The sequence below is a fragment of the Rhinolophus hipposideros genome, assembly GCF_964194185.1.
Source record: "Rhinolophus hipposideros genome assembly, chromosome: 10".
Taxonomy (NCBI): Eukaryota; Metazoa; Chordata; class Mammalia; order Chiroptera; family Rhinolophidae; genus Rhinolophus; species Rhinolophus hipposideros.
The window spans coordinates 78,743,955-78,757,757 of NC_138056.1; positions in this window are offsets into that span (position 1 = coordinate 78,743,955).

Sequence of the window (13,803 nt, forward strand, 5' to 3'; positions counted from 1 at the left end):
TAGTCTGCTGCTGTTCCATCAGGTGCAGCAGAAAAGTGACCACTCATTAAGAGGAGAATATTTACGACTCCCTATTCTTTGCTAAAAGCTACTCTGCTTTTCTATTACATCTGAGGTTCAGTGGACTTTTCCTGAAAATCAAGACAAATTAAAACTACAAATGTGGATCCCACCCAGAAAGCCCACTGCTTATACCCCCAACCCCCACACCACACACACACACACACTGTCCTCCCCATGCTTGGCCATCTACCCACTTCCCAGGGTCCTTCAAAGCCTTGCCCAAGACTCACATCTTCAGTGAAACTACTTCTTCTACTACTCTTTTTAGAGTGTTGATTCCATCCTCACTTTTTGATAATTAATCACATATTGCTTGTATTTTCAATGAACATGGAAGTGTTTTTATTTCCGTAGCTCAATTGTTAGTTTCTTGAGGGCAAGGACCAAGCATTCCTGGAATTCCCGATGGTGTCCAGCCATGTTTTAGTTTGTGATTTGCAAATGACTAGTGTTCAATTAACATTAGTTGACTCACTGGTGCTGTTGGCTACATACTTCATGTGTTGGATATACATACACTCTTTGAAGATAGCTGCTATAGGTCGGTTTTAACAAAAATGGGCTGAAAAAGAACATAAGAGGAAACCTACATTTTAATCTCATAATTTCATAGTTCATTTCATATTTTTCCTAAGCAAACATTCCTAAATTTAGTCTATATAATACACATCTCGTGTCTCTCAATATCCACTCTTCCCCGCTCCAATCCACTCTCCAAGATGCAGCCGAGAGATTTACTTTTCATGAAAATCTGTCATCTTCTTCCACTGCTTTAACTCCTCAGTGGCTTCCAATTGCCTTTCGGCCCTAATCCAAATCCTTCATCTAACTTTCTTGGCCCTCCGGGGTCCAGAGCTGCTGTCTCTCTCATCTCATCTTGTGTCATGTTCCCCTGTGCCCTCTAGGGTCCCACATATTTGGTTTGCATTTCTTAAAACTTCCATGCCATGCCTCTCTCAACTCCAGGACTCACACAAGCCCTTTCTCTGTCTATGAGACATAAGCCCTTTCTCTTTTCCTCCCTCCCCTATATCCCTTCACCTGGCTGATTCCAGTTCAACATTCAGTTTTCAGATTAAACCTCACTTACCCAGAGAGGACTTATCTGAGCCCCGGAACTAAGATCAGAGAAACTGCCAGATGCTCTCCCAGCATCTTTGCTGTGTCTCCTCTTCACTCGCGGTCTTCTAACCTGTTTGTTTTCCCTCCGAGATCCTGAGGTTACAGATAGTGTCCCTTTTGGCGGTGACACATCCCCAGTACCAAGAATCGTGCTAGTTGAGTAGAAGTGAAATGTCCCCACATTTCAGCCAATATTCAGGACAGCTTTCCCACGTAGTGCTCCAGGCCATGAAGATATCACTCTGCAGGTGAATGCTTTGGAATCACTGTTTTGAGATAAAATTTACAATGAATAGCATATACAGATGTCGTATTACTAAGATGTAGACCTGAAACTTATATAATGTTATTAACCAATGTCACCCCAATACATTTAATTTTAAAAAAAGAAATACTCTGCAGAAGATTTCCATGGCCGCTAATTCAGTTTAATTTAGCTTAACAAATCAAATCACTTAACTCCCCTACCAAAACCTTATTCTCTGTCTCTGCCCTGTCCACCAGCCTCACTTGTGGTCTATGGCTTTTGGGGCAGAAGACGAAGGAAGGGCGGAGTTATGACCACCAACATAACTACCACCAGTCAATACTACAACCCAGTATGTTGTGGCCACTTTAAATAAAACTGTCCTTTCTACTGGAAGAAAAGGTTCTAACACTGCTGGTGGTCTGCAGATCTGAGACAGCTTCAGTCAATCGACAAGGAACCACAGATGACTTATGGGTACAGGGACAAGCCAACCACTTACGGAGTGTGGTTTCACAGGGTACTCCAGCCCTCCATCTACATTTCCCCTACTCCTGACCAAAACACCCCAGTTTTTAGACGTTGGTCCTTTTGCTTAAAGCATTCTCTAACGTTAGTGTGCATCAGAATCACCTGGAAACTTAATAAAACAGATTTCTGGACCCCACCACAGAGTTTCTGATTGAGAAGGTCTGATTCGGGCCCCAAAATTTGCATTCCTAAATTCTCAGGAAACGCTGATGCTGCTGGTCTAGGGACCACACACTGAGAACCTCGCATTTAAACCACCATAGGAATGGTTTTCAGCCCTAGTTGTGCATGAGAACCCCCTGTGGAACTTTTTAACTATAGAGCTTGAGTGGGGCCAGGCTTCTGCATTTATCAATGTACCACCAGTGATTCTAACACATGGCCAAGGTTGAGAACCACATGTAAGTGTTTATCCCTGTCTAAAGGCAATGGTCCTTCTAAAGGACTAACACTTTGAAGTGGAATCAGTGCTTTATATGCCAGTATGAATGAGTGCCCGAGCTTTCCTGAGAGATTTTAGTGGAGGGAAAGGAAGTAAGTACTGAAGACCCTATACAGAGGGGCGTATGTAGATGAGGCACAGCAAGGGGAGGAAAACTGAGTCAGCCGAAAACCATCTGTACTCACTTCACCAAGAGGGTTGTCCAGCCTCTGAGAGCCATGTGCAGGAGCAGCCCTTGATGCTACAGTTGCAGCCACTTGCTTGGGCTCTCGCTCCCTTTGGTTCTGCTTCTTGGGCTCACTGACTATGGCCAAGACCGTCAAAATGGGCAATGTGAAAACCCAGCTGGTCAGACATTCTGACTGAAGACCTGGATACCACTTAGTCTCTGACCAGGGGACGGCCCTGAGCCTGACCTCTGGGCCCTTCATTGTCCAGAGAGGCCCTAGAGAGCACTTCAATATGTATTTAAGCATTGTACTCCACTTGTGCACAGGAACTGAGTGGGACTTTAAGTTCCATTTCTTTTACTTGGAGAAATGACATTTCTCTTTAGCTGAACATATCCAGTCACATGCTTGTCTCATAGCCTTTTAACCCTAGTTGAAGTGAGTGGGGGCGGGTAAGGAGGGACAATGTTTTCCTAGTTTCTTCCCCCAAATGCCAGCTTTGAGTTCTCACTGCCTCTTAAGAAGGTAAGACTTATTATCTTAGTCTTTCCATGGCTTTAAGCCGGCTCAGTCTTCTAAGGGAATTGCTCTCCTTGTTCCTGGCACAGCGGTCTCTAAGAATGAACTCCAAATTTAATAGAGTTTTCACTGTCAAATTGCAGCATCTCTAGCCCAGGACAGAACCTGGCTAAACTGGGAGTGAGGCCTCCAGCGCCTTGCTGGAGGATAGGAGGTCCTCTTGCTTTCAAGTTGCAGAGATGAGTTGGGTGTGAGTGGGGCATGAAGGTGTTTGCAAAATGTTTCCCTTAATCCTGTGTTGTCCTACGGATGGCCTGGATACAGGCCTTATCCCTGGTCTGCAGAAAGGAATGGAAGGCCGTGACTGTGGAAGCAGCTGGGTGGGTGGGGACAGAGATTGTACACATTCCCTCAGTTGCTACGGTGGTCGCACAGAGGAATTTACAGGGAAAGAGCCCTGAGAAACAGAAGGCCTAGTTTTCCTCCAATTGGCTAGCAACCTCAGAAAAATAGTGCCTCCTTTCTGGGTCTCAATTTCCTCATCTGGAGGAAACTGAGGGGGCTAGACCAAATGATTCTTGCATCTTACCCAGCCCCAATGTTCTATAAGTTCACAGTTATGTGATGGAACTGTTATTGGGTCATTTACTTTAAAATACATGCAATAAGCAGTTGCTATAACTCTATTAAACTTAAGAAAAGGTATTTCATCTGTAATACTCGAGTTAATTTATTAACAAGAACTTCAGAACCCTTCAATGAAAACACTCCCTCTCTTTCTCTCTGATATGAGTTCATGTTAAATGATGAATTTTCTAAATAAGGTGCTGTACAGATTAAATTTATGAACTTTAACATAACATCCCTTAAAGGGGAAATGCTATGATGCCCAAAGCCCTTAATCCCATAGACAGGATATGTAAGTGAGGAAAACTCAAGAGAAAAGGAAGCCATCTTCCAGGAGGCAGAGTTGAATTCCTCCTCCCCTTGAGAGTGAACTTAGTGACTAACTTCTGACATAAATTCTATAAAGAGGAAACATAACTGTGGTAGAGAAACCTGGCAGGTAACATCTTAACCAAAAGACCAAAGTCAACATGACCAGTGAGAAGTCATGTTGATGTCATGCATCCCTGATATAATGTTATGAGAAGGACATTTCACCTCCGTGACATTCTTTCCCCCAAATCCACAACCCAAGTCTAATCATGAGGAAAAAAACATCAAACCCAAATTCAGGGACATTCTACAAAATACCTAACCAGTACTCTTTAAAACTATCAAAATCATAAAAACAAGGAAAGACTGAGAAGGCGTCACAGATTGGAGGAGGCTAGCATTATAACTAAATGCAACGAGGTATCTGGGATGGGATCCTAGAGCAGCAAAACGACATTAATAGGAAAATTGGTGAACTCCAAATAAAGTCTGTAATCTAGGTTAGCATTATGCCAATATTAACTTCTCAGTTTTGATAAATGTGCCATAGTTATGAACATAGAGGGAAGCTGGATGAAGGGTATGTAGGAGTTCTGTTCATTTTTGCAACATTTCTGTAAATCTAAAATTATTTTCAAATAAAAAGCTGAAAACAAGACTCTGTGTGAGGTGGACAAAGTCATTAATGCTGAAAATGTGTTAACTAGTAATAAATATGGCATAACTCTTTGGATATAAGACATCTTTTTAAATGTAAGATTCGAAATCTGTATATCATTAAACCTGAATTAAATGTCAAAAAAACATGGCACCACTATCTTTGTCTCCACATTCACTAAATTACCCCATAATCTGTATGAGAGATTTTCTTTCTTGTTCATCACTGTATCCCTATCACCTAACTCAGAGTAGACATTCAGAATGTATGTGTTGAGTGAGTGAATGATGCTATTCTGGGCTTTATACACAGATAATTAAATAAGCTCAACCCCTGAATTCTTGGAACTTACACTCTAACAAGATATATTTAAATATTTTTATTTATATAAAATATATTTTATTCTGTATTAATTCATATAAATATGATAAATCTAAGATTTATATATAAAATATAAGAATATATACATTATATATAAAATACACACTCATATATAATCAGAGCACAATAATAATATTAAGCCAATCTGAGGGAAAGTGAATTTATCTTGGTTGGGATTTTTGTCTGTTTTTATTCACTGATGTATCCTCAACACCTAGAACAGGTTTGGCATTGGCTGACGCTCAACAAATATTTGTTCAATGAATAAATAGATCGGCCTCGAGTTCAAGCCAAAGGAATGCCTTCCAATTCCTCTCAGGTGAGTGTGTAGGAAGAGTGGGGTTGTTGCAGAGAAGCCCACAGTCTCCCAGCCTTAAGGCAAGTTGGCATGTGCTATGTTTGTGCTAAATGTTTCCCTTAGATGCCTTAGAGATCCTCCCACTCTGCCTTCCATGGCCTTTCAGAATCCGCATTGTGCACAAAGGTCTGACTGTGTTTTTATCCAAAAGCAAAAAAAGAAATACCACATCGGAAATGTCTCCACTCACTCATTTCCACATTGTAATTTGTGTTGACTTGGTGAAGAAATTCAACGGAACCGAACACCCCTTTTGCAGAGTGGAACTTTACCTGACAGCCCCCAAGCAAAAATATTAGAATGAGTCCCTTTACCCCATTGAATTACCAAATAAACATCTCTCCAGAGAAGGGTTGCTCTTGTGGGATCCCTAAGTGGTATTTCTGTCCATCTTCCAATGAGCATGACTCTGGACACAGCATGTGTAATTTCTCTACTTCAGAGACCCTCAAAGTATAGCCTCGAGTTACAAAGATGAAACACAATTGTGTACATAGAAATCTGTCTGGGAAGCCAAATGTAATTAACTGTGTGCTTTTTATGCTTCAGAATCATAACCCAAACATTGCTGTTGTTCTCTTTCAGCTACTCCCATTATTGTGGGCTAAAATTGAAGTGTGTTTTCTTCACCATGACATGATAATTAATAGGGAAAAGGGAAGTGATTTTAGTGGGCTAAGGTCTTCTTTACCTGCAATGTTACCATTGTTATTCATGGCAGAACAAAGAGAACTCAGTGGAAGAATTTGTCTCTGGGACAGATCCAACAGCTGCAGAGGAGGCCATGTGAGGAGCATCCAACAGTCCATACAACCAAAACTAACTTCCTTTCTTTCCCACAAGGTACTAAAATTGTCAGCATTAGTTTTCAGCAAGTCACTCCCTTGTCTCTGAAAACTTGAATAAAGATATTATCTGAGTTGGGTGACAAATGAAGCCATCGTCACAAAAAGAGAGCTCAGTATTTATCAGATTAGCCAGTCAGTCATTTTAAAAGGACCTAAGGGAATGGGTACGGGATTTACTGGTTAGATTGTAATGGTGGTGATGGTGGTGAGGATACGATGGTGGGGATGATGGTGTCGGTAATGGTGGTGGTGATGATGGTGACGACATTGCTAATGATGGTGGTAATGATGACGGCGATGATGGTGGTGACAGTGATGGGATGTTATTGGTAGTAGAGCTAATAATAACAGAAATATACCGTTTTAGAAAAATGTATTATGTACCAGTCACTATGATAAGCACTCTGTATTAATTATTTCAATTCATTCTCACATTCACTTTTATATATTCATTTTGTAGATGAGAAAAACTAAAGCTGAGATTAAGCAACTTGTCCAAAGTCACCCAGTTAGGAGAGAAAGGGCTAAAGCCCATCAGATTTAAGATGGTGCCCTAGCTGAGCGCCCCACACTTCCAGGGTTAGGGAGCAGTTTCAAGGTCCCTGGGAAGGTAAAAGCACACAAAAAAGGAGTAGACCTTGGCCTACCTTGGCCTCAAGTCCCCTCTGTTCACATCACTATGACAGTTACTACTCAGGGGTGACAGACCCCAAATTGACTTCTCTACCACCTCTGATGAAGAAATACATAGGAAAGGACAAAGACACATCTTGCTGAACATGACAGGAGCTGTTGGGTGAAGAATGTTTTTTTACATGGAATTTTTTTTTCTTCCCTAGGAAGGAAAGACACATTACCCATGCTGGGTACAGAGTCCCGAAGAAAACTTAGAACTTTGAGAAAAAGACCAGGAGATGAATGAGACACAACTAGCGATATGTTCCATTCATCTCCTACAGTCTCATTGTCAATCCTGAACAATTTCATGTGTTATTACATTATTACATCATGGTATTACCTTGTTATCTTGATCTATTGTTTCATCCATTTGATCTTTCCAACTACACTGCTAACTTTTTGTGGATGGAGAACACAATCCTGTTTCTTTTCTACATCATGCCCCCATGCCCTGGCCCAGTGCTGGGGCATGTTGTAAGTGCCTAATGAATATTTGTAATCTGATTGACGTACTTCCACTGCAGTCAGGCTCAGCTACCAGGGGCTCTGAAGGATACTGAGATGTCAGAACAATCAGAACCCAGGGAATTTAGAGCGATTATCTGGCCTACCTATAAGAACAAAGATGGCTCTCTTGATACTTTTCTACTAGCATCAGGGAAGCTTTCCCAAGGTTTGGGATCTGTAACAGACTCAAGACACTTCTCCAAATGTAGAGTGAGCTCAGTGTGAAGAATGGCCAGTTCCCCTGTTCAGGGAGCAGAGAGGATTACTTGAGATTACTGAAACATTCATAGGCATGCTTTATAAATGCTCATGTTCACATTCATCTTAACCACATGGCCGTCAAGAGCACAGACTTGGAGCCAGATTGCCCATATTTGAACGCTGATTTTGCTACTTACTAGCTGTGTGACTTTGGACAATTTACTTCTCTGTACCTCAGTTTTTCATCTGCAAAATGGATGTAATACCACTTATCTCATAAGATGTCTGAGAATTAAATATATATAAAGCACTTAGAAGAGTTCCGGACATATAGCAAATGCTGCATATGGGTTAGATGCTATTATTGCTATTATTTTAGCTATTTGTTTGTTTATTATAAAAGCATTCTGCAGATATGTTATCTTTATCACTCTTCATAATGTGTGATATTTCACTTTCTCCCCACAGATTCATGAGATTTTATTAGTAACCTCACTTTAGATAAGAGAAACATTAAGATCATAAGATTTAAGTGACTTGTTAACAATCCTGTGCTAGTTTCACTACACCATTCTTGTCCTTTGATGATGGTGCAGATAGTGACCTTCAGGTGACAGTCAGGTCCTGCGGTGCCTGGAGTGGGGCAGGGCAGATGGCGCAGCAAGGCATTGCTGGCCCCAATAGGCAGGAGGATCATGCCTCTTCATCGGCTCACCACCACATGATTAACTCCATGCTTGTGCCACCATCTTACCTCTGCGTACTCCTCACATACAGTCCCTAGCTGCAAAATGAACCCCCATTTTCCTTATTCTAATTAGCTCGGTGGTCATTTTCTCCCATTGTAGTATGCCTTGTGTACTCTAAGTGCTTTTCCCTGGGGGAAATAAATCTGCTATCTGCTGCCAGGCTCAGATACAGCCTATTTAGTTGGGCCAGAAATGAGCAGGAGACCAGGGCTTTGGGGACTGGGTACTGGGCTGCAGGTACTGGGTACATCCTCCCTCCCCAGGGTATTAGCTACTGAAGAGCTGGCATGTTCACTGATGGCATCTCCATGACCACTGCAAACCTGGAGCAATGTACAGGAGAGGTTATAAGGTTGAATCAGACACAGGCAATGCACCCATGAGAGTCACAGCCCAGAGGTGGGTGCAAAGCCCACATACAGCAAACTTTAATATTGGAGCCAGCCTACCACATTTCAAATGCTGCTCTTCAGCTCTTACTAACTTCGTATCCTTAGGCAAGTTGCTTAACTTTTCTGTGCCTCAGTTTCTTGTCTATCAAATTTGGATCACCATTATACCTACCTTGTCAGGATTCAGTGAATGAGTACACATAATTATTAGTATACATTATTATTAAAATAACTATATTTTATTACATGTTCTCTAGTAATACCAAGGAAAGAGTGATCATTTCTGACAAAGTGGGGTTGAGAAAGATGTAGTTATAAAACAACATACGAGTCACTATTTGTTGAGAGCTCAAAACATGCTAAGCCCTTCATAAGCATTATCTAATACAATCTTCACAAAACTCCATGAGTGGATGTTTACCACATTTTGGATGACAAAACTAATCTTCAGAGAGGGTAAGTAACTTGCACAGCAGTCCAGGTGGGGTCAGGATTTGCACCCAAGTCAGACTGCCTCCAGAGTACAAGTTCTTAACCAGCATGCCTTATTCCTCAGGATGTGTAGCTTCTGATGAAGATCAGAAAGGCAGGAAAGGTGTAGTAGGTGGGAGTCAGGATGGAGAGGGGCATGGATGCCTCTAGAGCCAGGAAACAGCGCTGGGGCAGCGTGGCTCTGTCAGGGCAAATGCAAGAATGGTGAAGCCCCCTCCATGCGGCACAGTCTCAGCTAGATCAGGGCCAGGCTCGTGTAATACTCAGCCTCTCCTGTCCTAAGCCATCAAGCTCACGTGGTATACCAAATGAAAGTCACAGAGGACAAGTGGAAATGGCTGTGCAAGTCGTCGGAGCTGGAACCACACTTGATTGATGGGGTGGTAGGAGGCAGGAAACCATCCCCCTTCTCATCTATCGCTCTTATATTCTCCCACTTCCTTTGTCTCCTGGCTGCTGAGATACCAATCACCAAGACCTACTCAGAGTCCCATGAGTCTGACTCACTGGCCCTGGGGAAAAATTCTTTAAGGGCAGAGGCTGCTGCAGCACCTGAAGGAAGGTCCCCAGCAGGAGTGAGTGAAGGAGCAGGCTCACTGCTGGGAGAATCAGGAGCTGCTAATGACTGGCCAACCCTGCCTCGTCCAGAAGCCATCCTCAACATCCTTACCTACCTCCATCATCTGAGAGAGTATTTCAGATAAACAGGACGGATACACAGCGGGGCCATAGTCAAAACAGAATAGCTCTGCTGTCATTCATTTCTGATTGAGGCTGAGAGGTATAAAGAGAGCCTGGACAAACTGGAGACGTTTTTCTCACCAGGAAATCCAGACCCTTTGAGGGCTGATAAAAGAGAAGCTAATGACATCATCTTCTGGGCAACCTAAGTAAGCACCATGCATGCATTCATTTATCAAAAAACATTTATTAAGAATATACTATGTGCCAGGCACTAGGCAGCTATAGAGATAAATAGGATCCTTACATTTTAGTGAGGGAGGCTTTTGAGTTAACAAATATGGAAGAAATCCAAAAAAATATGGATTTATGTTTGATAGAGGACAACAGTAGAGGGGCACCCAATAGCCAAAAGAGGGTGGACGGGGCAGGTGCAGCAACCTCTGAGTTGAGTTGTGAAGAATATGTGGAAATTAGAGTTAACTGAGGAAAGAGGCAAGATAACACCATTTCAGAAGGAGGAGGGGTTATGCAGACGTTTGTCAGTTGTAGTCACAAGAAATTAAAGGCATTCTTATTCAATAGCCAATATTTTCTCTAAGAGTGATGGAAGAAGTGGTGGAAGAGAGAAAGGTTTTAAAATCACCCTTTTAGGATGTGAAAGGAGCTGAAAAGGCAGCTGACTAGATACACTCATGAGGTTCACACAACTCTCCCATGTCTGAGTTCTCTTCCTAATGGTGCACTCAGTTTGGATTCTGATTATTTCCTCTAGTTTGGGTGGCTTTGGCATAAGAAATGCTGTGTGTTGTGCTAGGAAAAAAGCAGTTTCATCAAACAATTTTATGTAAATTATTTCATTTGATGAACTCTGTTTTACAAATGAAGAAGCTGAGTTATACAGGGGATAAGTAACTTGCACAGTGTCACATGCCTGCAGAAATGGAGGCCTAAGGAAGGTAAGGAACTTGGCTAATGGCAATGATGGGAGTTGAGCATAGATCTTCCAGCTCTAAATCTTAAGTTTGGCACTGTGTGTCAAGAGACATAGTTCTGGTCTCAGTTCTGCTACTAACCTGCAGTGGGATCTTAAATTAGTCACTTAACTTCTCTAGGCTTCAATTTCCTTATTTGTAAATGAATCTATGAGTCTTTCTGAAACCCTTTCTTATTCTCAGTTTGTAGAGTATCTTATAAGGAAACTTGCACAATCACTATCCCCTTGATCCGAGATTCAAGAATTGAATTGGCACTTGGGAGCCAACTCATGCTCCCTCTAATCCAGAAATGAGGCTTTGACGGGAAATATCATAGACGGCTTTCCCTACATTTCCACATCCCCATAAGATTTGAAAATTCCCCTAAATAAACAAATTTGCCTTAACAATTCATTGATCTAGAATCTATGCAAGAAAGGTTAGTGTGTAATGAATAGAAAAGACTGAAAACATGCTCTACAACCAACTAATTATATGCCCTTGATCAAAGCCTCACACAGACAGTTTGTTCATCTATAAATCATCGAAACAGATGATCATTAAAATTTATTAAATGTCTCCCACCTTAACTCATATAAGCAACTGCCTCCTCAGTATATCTGTTTAATATGCTACAGGCCCATGGACTATGCTTTGAGTAGCAAGAATATACAGTATATAGCAGGCATTAATTTGTTTATTGTCTGTCTTTCCCACTAAAATGTAAGCTCAGTGAGGGCCAGAACTTTGTTTGGTTTACTTCTGTAGTCCCTAGCACTTATATTACTGATTGGCACAGAATAGACATAAAATAAATGTCATTGTGTGAATGAATGAGGGAATCGTGAGGGTGTGGAGCAAGTATGGCAAGAACCCCAGAAAGACAACTAATAAAGTGCTAGGAGTTGAAGTGGAGTCCAATGGGATGATTTCCTGAAGCAGACAGAAATGCGATCACCCAGACAAAGCAACAGAGTTAAATCAGTTCAGCTGTATCCATCCAGTCATCAGATTTAAGAAATAAGTGGGGCTAGCTATGAGAGGCGAGATCCAAGAGTCGGAGCAGTAATGGACCGGAAAGCTACAGCAAGGGCAAAAGAGAAGTGAGAAGTTTCAAGAAAATTGCTTCAGTCGTGACTGCAATGCTCAAAGCCCACTTACGGTATGGACGTTACATGGTACATCATGCTCGTGGTTTAAAGGCACAGGACTGGGAAGGACAAATTTCATTTCAACCCATCTTGGAACTACTAATTTTAGAACATGAGAAACATGCACTCTAACATTTACTATTCACTGCATTTGATTTCATTTGTTCTAAATTTATTTCTTTCTCACTTGAAAGGTGTCCCATAACTCAAGTATTCCAGTACAATATGATAATCTGATAGTATACTGTCTACCACGTTAATGTCAACATGGTTTTTCGGATGATGATGACAATAATTATGTATATCCATCTTGACTTTCAAGAGGATTTGAGGCATTTTATAAAATAACAACAAAAAATCACATTCATGTGGTACTTACTATATGCCGACCACTGTCCTAAAGACTTTATAGATATTAACTCATTTAGTCCTCCCAACAATCTTATGAGATAGCTATCACTGTTATCCCCATTTTATAGGTGAGAAAACTAAATCCCAAGAGGTTAAGTGAGTTGTCCAAGATCACTCAGCTAGCTAATGGCAACATATACAATAAAACAAAAAATAAATTCTTTAAGAACCAGCAGGAGGAAAACTCAGGGGAGAAAACACTCCTAAAACTCACCACAAAACTTAACTATGAGCTTCCTTGCAGCCCAGGGGAAAAGGAAAATGGGATGGTTTCCAGCCATAGATGACCTCCGGCAAATTGTAAGACAGCCTTGTGAGACTAAGCCAGAAACATTTAAGGGGGGTAGTCAGTGTGAGCAATGCTGCTCTAGCGGGCAGAGTCAAATAGAGAGAAGAGCATAATCGGAGGCAAGAGAGGAAAAGATCAGCAACAGGGCTGTGTGAAATAAAGCCTAGAAGGATGAGGCAGGAGGTCCCAAACACAGAGGAGGTAAGAGTCAGTGTAAGCAATGGACACACAGTAGGATCAGCACCCACAAAAACCCTGGAAATGCAGGATTCTAATCAGATAGTCCTTTAGTACCTTGCTACTCAAAGTGTGATCCTTGGATCAGTAGCATCTGCAGCACCTGGGAACTTACCAGAAATATAGAATTTCAGGCCTACCTCGTTCTACTAAACCCGAATCTAAACTTTTAACAAGAGCCTCAGGTGATGTAAAAACACATGCAGGTTTGAGAAGCACTGCTATAGCATAGACCTTGGTGAATTTCCACATAGCACTAGGTTCCAGACACGAACCAGGTGCTTCACCGCCACGATCCCTTTGATCCTCATAATAATAATACAATAAAGATATCTTTTTTGTACCCACTTTACAGATGAGGAAATTGAGACCCACAGTGACAGTCACACACTTAATGAATGGCAGAGATTTGTTCCCAAACCAATTTGCTTCAAATTCAGTGCTCATTGGTAATTCAGTAGAAATCCACAGTAAGGGCCTGAGAAAAGGGTGACCTGACCAGGAGAACAACAGAGAAGCTATTGCTTGCATGTATCAAAGTTTGTTACAGTGAACAATTGAAAAAGGCTCCTACAGTAGAGATGGAAAGAAAGAAGGTAGATGTGAGTGGGTATAATTAATGTCTTATAGGAAGATCCAACCAGAGCCTTCTGAGAGCATGGCAAAGTTGTCCCTGAATCCTTTAAGAAAACAAATCCTTCCAATGTTACTACAGGGGACGTGTGGAGGAAGCTCCAGCCATGACATGCTGCCTTATCCT